Genomic DNA, 8,410 nt, shown 5'->3' on the forward strand with positions numbered 1-8,410 from the left:
TTCTGAACACACACATCCTGGCTTGAGACTTTGAAATGATTATTTGTTTGTAAGATTAGGGCTTGGTTCACTGGAGTGCTGAAACTGCAACCTTTTATATTTTACATGTGCACCAAGTAGAGTCAGATTCTTTATGACACCACTGGGGGGTGCACTAACCTTGTAGAAAGACCTATCAGCTGTGTCAGCTAGCTTTATTGCCCAGTAGAGTATTGATTAGTAGAGCTGGTTATTAGTATGTAATTTTGGTGTAGTGTATACACTGATCGAAGGTTGAAGGCGTGAATTAAGAGCTGATTGAAAGCTGTTCAATATCAGCAATTGCTTCAGTGAGTGTCTTGACAGGGACTTGAGTTACAGTGGGACAGAGCAAGTGAACGGTTAAGCCATGAAACATTTTCCCAACCTGCAGATGCAGCTTGAATAAATACCAGTAGGAGTTATGATGTAAACATCCAATGCGTTGCTAATGTAAAACAGAATTTGTCCTATAAAATATAGGTGATGTTCATAAAAATAATAATAACAATGAAACTGTAGGTTAATGCACTGAAATGACATGTTGCGTAGTCCAACATAAATGGAAATACTACACATGGAAAAGTACACAGCTCAACACATACTTATTTTCACATGCAGAAGTAACACTAGGGTGGGTGGTACACAGTACTATAGGATCTTAGCACATGGCTGGAGATTTGCCCAGTTAGGTGTCACCTTGTGAGTTGCACTGACATTCCTATCAGCCAGGGAGTAGGTGTCACATCAGGAGAGGCTCGGTGGCTGCCTGACTAACTAACAGGATAGCCAACCGGCCTCAGGGCAACTCTTTTTTAATCTGCCAGCCTCCCCAAAGCTCCACAGGAGTAATTACAAGTTACACCCATAGGTGAGAAGGCCGAATGAATTGGGTGTGCTCCTCTATTTCTCATTATCGCATACAAATCTCTGCAGTGACTCCTGAGTAGTCCTATTAGTAGAGACTGGATTTTACCCCAAAGCCAAAGTTTAATAACTGCAGCAGGATATTGCCTTTGTCCCAGAGGTATTCTGGAAAGTGGGGCCCAGAGAAATGTGTCTGGACAGGATTTCTACGAACTGATTCCAGTAACAGAAAGTGCTGCAAAACTTTTTCACATGGTTGGGAACAGTTATAAAGTGTACCCGTGTGTTCTATGTGGTGAATGAAATTTGTATTGCCATTACTATGTGAGTGTTCTCTGAGATGACTGTTTCTAATGATACTTATTATAGTTATTCGGTATATTTAAAAAGAGTAATATGCTTGTTATGATTGTGCATTTGAACTGTAACTTAACTTTAGGCTACAGTTGCTTTGACTTGACTTGAAATATATACTAGGAGCTACATGTGTAACCTACCTTGATTAACCAATGTAATCTGAAGCAAAGCCTGTGAGCTAGTCCAGGGGGGACAAACTCAAGCTGCCTGCTAAACTCCCACATGTCACTCTCCTCTCTAATATCCAGTGCACCTTTTTGTAATGAGGTGGTCTATTTAAACTGTCAGTACCCTGGCCACTCTTTTGCTCTGCTCCACTCTATTGCTAACTCAGCTGTATTACTGCTTCAGACACTTACTGCTGCTGTTCATAAAACATTTCATAAGCAAGCACACCTGCAAACAGTCTGATCATGTTGCCCCAGGGTGGCTTTGTGGAAGTAATAGCTGTGTTTGCGGTGTCAGTATTCCACAACTCTGTTTGTTGACCACTGGTCAAATTAGCTTTTGGTCTCTAATATGTCTTTTTGGTCAGACGAGTTGTTCTGTTGCTGTAGGCAGTTTGAAAACACAGCAACTCATTGCATGTTTTCTTTACAGGCTAGGCCTTCTCAGTTCCTTAGTGCAAAAACACATATCATGAGGTGATGTCTCAGCTCAATTTAAGAAACATGTTTGCACTTAGGAGTATTGGTAATCCGATGTCTTGAAGCTGCTGTTGCTACTGTTTTCTTGCTCTCCTGTTGTGTTTGCTTGTTATTTCTGCTGATACGCTCCTGCCATGTACCTATGTGCTGCGTGTGGGTATTAGTTCTGAATATTTTATAGGGACTGTCCTTATTTTCCTTCAGTTGCTATTTGGCATGATGCTTTTACTGTATGCTACTGAATTAGGAGTCTGCAATAAAGCTAAATGTGTGGTTAATGTTGTTACTCCCCGGTCTCTGCTGTGCTGAGTTTGGTGTAGGCTTGCAGTAAATGATGAGATTAAACTGTCAAAGTCTGGATGCCAAATACCAACTCTGTACATTCCACAACAGTATGTTGACTAAATAATAGGCTTAATATTAAACACTAAAACATTAGAACTGACACAAGCAGCAAAATGGAGCTTAAAACACACAAAAAGGTTAAATAGCAGCAAGGCTAAGACCACTGCTTGCTCTTCTGCAGTGTAGCATCCACCTACACAGGGTAATGGCACTTGTTTACCTTGCCTGAGCTGAGCTATGAGTAGTCACATGGCACCAACAAGCAGGCACAGAGTCAGCACATCTCAAGCAGATTCCTGAGCGAACTGCATGAACAGTGCTGCAACTCAGACCTGTTATTACAATATAATTTAGCTCCATGACAACTGTGCAAGTTAATACAGTTTCTTACCGGTATTTATCAGGGGAGGAAAAAAATAGCATGTATAGAGAGAAATATATTTTATATATATAAGAGGCAGAGACTGACTGGTGGAGCTTGGGAAGTCACCTCAGCGCCCTGCCCACAGTGACTTGGCAGATGTGTAGCGAGCTGAAGTGCACAACAGCTGCTTGCTCTAAATCGGGCCGCCCATCCTCCCCATCCTCCCTTCTGTCTTTGAGTTCCTGTGGAGTGCAATGTCAGCCATGCTGGAATCATCATTCATTACCCTGATATGTATCTACCTCACATAGCTTTCACTCACACCTCTTTTCCTGTATTATTTCTCTTTATGTGGAAGTGGGTCTTTACTCTCTTTGTGCTTTGTTTTTTAATGCTCAGCTTTGTGTAGAGTTGTGTGTAATCCAGCACTGAACCAGCAAAACACACCTAATATAGTTTGTTGTGTTTATTAATAAACCCAAAGGGATATTTTGGAGTTGAAAGGAAAAGCACAGATCAGCATCTTCTCTGCTTACAGAATATAAATACCACCTTAAGCTTCTGCTGAAAATGAGACTAGTTTTAGAAGACAAATGGGGGTGGAGGAAAGAGATCTGCAGTGACCCACTTCCTTGTGGACCTTTTATGCCATTTATGTTCACAATACAGTATACACAGGATTATTGTTGTAAAACAAGGTACAAAACATCAGGGATCCTTGCTGTTTCTGTGAAATTGACAGAAAACTGCACCAACTTTAAGCACTAGCTCATGACAGAGCCTGCAGGAACAAGGCCTCTCTTGATGTTTGTACTACCTTTAATCTTTTAAACATACAGGATAGAAAACAGGAAATCTTTTTGTATGTTGTTGCTTGTGCGTGTGTGTGCACATTTACAAAACCTGTAAGTCTCATGGTATGATGTGGCATCGTTATTGATCTAGCATTCCACCCCTCTAGTGTATCCAGCTGTTACAATATTGACTTGACTGAAGAAACAGATTGGCTCCAAACAAGCAGTGACATGCAATCTTTTCCTCTTCTGGGAGCACTCAGTGCCCCAGCTCTGCCATAGGGATGAAGCCCCTGCTGAGGACATATATTAAATAGGTTGTTTCTCTGTTTTAGTGGAGATACATGCAGCTGTTTCAGGATCAAAGGCGCAGATTAGTGATGTATACTTTTATCTAATAGTTTCAGTGGAAGATTCAGATAGACCTCTTTCTCGGAATGGCAGTACGCAATAACCTGGGACCTGATTTATGTCATAGCAGAGGCCATTAAAGTATTTCTTCTGAAACCTTACTTTAAATCAGAAATCATTGTGTTGCTATGCAAATTTTAGACTTAATTTCACTTGGCTCCATTTAGGAACAACTTAACTGACATACATCATCACATGAATTTGAAATAAATAGTATCATCCAGTGTGTTTTAAATCAAAAAGAGGATAAGACGTATTGAACTAATCATACCATTCATAGAGTTCTTGGGAACCAGACTCAAACTTTTTCTCTAAATTTGTCTCTAACTGTCTGTTACAATTTAGGCTTTTGGTTTTTAAGTAGAAGAAGAAAACGTATTTTACACTACATCATCCAATCACTCCTTGAGTCTTTGCTGAAAGGTTTATAACATAATTGTGCTTTAAATCTGCTCTTGCATACTTTATTTTAAATCTTTATGTACAGATACTGCCAATCACATACGTTTTTTTTTTTTTAAAAACTAAACCCTTAAATTAGGATGAGCAGAGTAATACGATTCACATGCACATTAAAGTCATGTCACTGGGTTTGACTGATTGCAGGCCATTAATCATCCTTACGTATGAGCTCCAGTCCATCTCTGTTTACATTGATCTGTGACCAGAGGTACGTATATGCAGATTAAAATTCTGATCTGCACGGTTAGTATGTTTTGAAGACGTAGCTTCAACAGAATCAGTTCAAACATGGTCAACCTTGATTTTATCCTTGAGTGAATCCTTGCCTTGCATGTTAGCTGTGTGTCTAATGCACCTTTGATAGCTGTTTTACAGGATGTTTTCGTGCAAAACGTTTTCACAGATTCCTGTAATATCTCTATTGTATGAAGGATAGTCCCATAAAAACAATTGGAGGAGCCTCTGATCCTCTGAGTCCCTGTTCACAGTGAGCAGGACATCAGTATGCAGACAACGCCCTACAGTTTTGCAGTGCAGGCTGTGTGAAGCTTCTAAATCACCATGGAATATGCAGAAAGGAGAATTCATAACAAAATCTGTCACTTCCTGTTTGTCTATGATATATCACCACAGTCTTGTTAATATTCTTCAGAGTCCACCAGAGGATTGGGGGGTAGCAAGGCGAGTTATTGTGTTTTTTTTTTTTTTTTTTTGCTGTGTCTGGGCCAAAGGTAACTGCAGTGTGAAGCCATGAAGCAGCAGGAGTTTGTATCTGTCTTTCTATCGACTTGGGAGATTTATCTTCTGAGCAAAGAGGCGGCGCCCAAAACCGTTTGTATCAGCAAAGTAACAACAACTGCTGCACTGACACCAGGGGGCAACAATTAACATGAATTAATCACATTGATTTAGGCTTCATCTCCACGGGTTAGAGCTCTGTCTTTCTCTGCTACACATTCTCCCCTGCGCTTGCAGGCACACACCAAACAAGTTTTTCAAGCATGATGCTAACTCTGTCTACATTAATGGTCTGTTAATGACTTTTTATCACATCATGTCCCCTCAGCAGATGCTGATGGTAACAATTTCTTTGTTACAGGTCAAATCATGTAAAGAGCTGAATGGTAATTAAGTGCCAAAACATGAAAATGATCATCATTCAAATTCAAAATTATATTTTATCCTTACAGACTGAAATGATCACTTCATAGCATTTAGGTTTTGGGTCATAGCATGATACAGAACCAGCACTGTGTTTTTTAGATGTGTGCAGTTCTATCATATGCTCTTGTCCTTTCCATGCCCTCTTGTCTTTTCCATATCGTGCTTAGAGGTTCAGTGTACTGTATGTGCCCGTACACATCCACTGAGGGGCACTGCAGCTTAAGCAGAGTCCTGTAGCAGAACCCGGCTGAACCTTTAGGATCGAGGACCGGCCGCAACAGTGTCAGCTGCTCACTTCAGTGCCAGCCCCTAAAAGTTACCCAGGATACCTAAATCTGCTGAGTAGTCTTCTGCTTCCACTCTTCTCTCTACCGCAATACGACTTTTCCACCCAACTCCCAGAGAAACTTCGTTATATCTTACTCTTCCGGCTAGCCTCCTTTCCTCTCGCTTGTGCACTTCATGCGCTCCCTCTCTCTTGCTCTGTCTTTCTCTTTTTTCTTAGAGGCATCAGGTCCAATCCAGCTGTATAGTCAATCCAATCCCTCTAATTCAGTTAATCTAATTTTCTGGATATGGTCACACTGCTGATCTCCACTACTGGTGTTCAATCTCTCTCTCTCCGCACTCTGATTTCTGCCCAAATCCCCCCGGAGCCTGAACCTTCCCACTTCTCCTCTAAAAAGTTACTGATAACTGGCACTAATTTGATCTGGCAAGAGCCTGTAAAGTATGCTCACCAAATATCAGTGACATTTTAAGGTGGGGGATTTAATGCAAGGTAAATGTTGTATTCTGCATCACTCTCCTCTCAGTGACTGGCATAAACCCGTAGATGATTCATCCTTACAGTGTGTTGCTCTGTTTACTGATTATTTGTGATGAAATTAACATTTTGCAAGTCAACTGTCTTTGTCTGGGGCAGTTGGTGCTCCAGAGCTCAGAATTTACTTAATTAATTTAAATCTGACTCAAGGATGCAGTCATATCGGCTGGCCGTATATTTGAGCTTGAAAACTCAGCAGAGTTTAACAGCTGGGTTTTTATTTAGTGTTTATCAATGCCAGGGAACATAAGATCACCCTGGTGTGTCCTACAACCTGATATTCAGTTTTTTAAATATCTGTTTTGGACAGGATTATTCAAGAGTCATTGATAGCAGTGAATCTCTCTTTTAGTGATGGACCATCTATACATAGGTGCACATACCATAGTATGAACTATCTTTTGGTTTCTAGCAGACTTATCTCTCATTCAGTATTCATTAGAAGCTGCCAGTGTACAGTACATGCGTGTTTGAGGGATTACCGAGGTCTATTAACAGATAAGAGGGACTTTCTCGGTGGAAATCGCTGGAGATAGGGTATGTAGGTTAAACATAATGTGTCCCAACACTCGCTTTTTAATTACATTCACAGATAAGCTCAGTGTTATTTACATCTTGCAGCCCGTTTTAACACTTGCTCACAGCATCACAAACACCACTTGTTTCATCATGCTTTTCTGCTGCCACTCCATACTTTGTCTCCCTCTTTCACTCACTTTGCCTCGTCTATCTGTGGCTCCTGGCTGCGGCAAATCTCTGCAGTGATTGTCAAAAGAATGAAAGCATTTTATCCGCATGGAAAATCATCTTCTTTACACGTCCTCCTTTAACCTGTTATCATGTAAAAGTACAGAAGAGAGGGGAAAAACAGAGTACACGTGTGTGGGGGGGCAGGAATGGTGTCAGTCTCAGAGAGAGGATTAGGGCCAGGCCAACCAGACATTCACAGGAGGCGCTGGGGGAAAGTGGGCCGAACAGGACACACCCTTGTGCCACGTCTCACCGTCTGGGTGTGTTTGTCCTGCCTGACAGCTGAAGGGAAAAAGCACATAATATTCTTATGTATGTCTGTTTTTTTTTCTCTTCTTTCACTTTCCAGTTTTTTCCTCCCTCTCTTTGGTCTTCTATTTTGATCCGGCACTCTCTATCTCCCTTTTCCTTCAGCTGTTTCTCCCCATGTGCCTCCCCTCGCCACCCATGGCCCACTTGTGAATTTATAGGTCAACTGTCTGACAATTTCAGGTCCATCTTATTTAATTCCCTCCCAATGGATGTCAGGAAAATGAGTTACCTGCTGCAGCTCAGTTCTCAGAACTGTTACTGCCTGCTGTCTGCTCTGCCGATAGACTGGAGGAATGTAATTTGTGCAGTTCTGAAAGTCATGAATAGTAAAAGGTAGGTGTCTAATTAATAGGAAAGTGAATAAATGAGTGGTAGCGAAACTTGTGTCCATGAATTGTTTAATTTGTGGGGGTTGATTAGAGTTGATCAACATCCTGTGTCTTTTTTAGAGGACTGTGTGTAATGGCAGTTGAGACTAATTATGACCCCAACTGTTATGTTCATGCAAGGTTGGATGAGGCATGTCTAAACCCTTAAACTGAGTTTGTTCATTAGTCCTTTTCTATTTGTTGTTACTTTTTGTTGTCTCTCTACAGTACTCTACAGTATCTGTCTGTCTCTTCTGTCCTCAGCTGCATTTTCTTCTTCGATCTATCTTCTTTTCCCTAGTGAAATATGGATGTGTTCAGGATGACTGCAATGCAGCTGAAACAACAGCAGTGGTCTTACAGATCAGACAAAAGGGAGGGTGGCCTGTCCAGGCCTGCTTGGAGGTTGGCAAGAGCCCCCTTGCTTTTAGGATCTGGATTGGACAGGGCCAGCTGAGCTGGTGCCTCATCTGCCTGGCCAGCAGATCCTCAAAGATGTGGAGAAGAGAAATCCGTACCTTCTGTCTCAGCATGGGTACAGAGAGGCAAAGATAAAACAAGACATAAAAAGAAGCACACAGAGATAGAGACTGCAGAATAAAAAGACAGAACCAAAAAATTAAACAACTGGGAGAAAAGTAATAAGCCTAAAAGTAATAAACCTTCAGCCCACTCTAAAGTTAGACATTCACAAAGGGAATTATTCATGATATTGATGGCATGTA

Source organism: Toxotes jaculatrix, chromosome 17, assembly GCF_017976425.1.
Source record: "Toxotes jaculatrix isolate fToxJac2 chromosome 17, fToxJac2.pri, whole genome shotgun sequence".
Taxonomy (NCBI): domain Eukaryota; kingdom Metazoa; phylum Chordata; class Actinopteri; family Toxotidae; genus Toxotes; species Toxotes jaculatrix.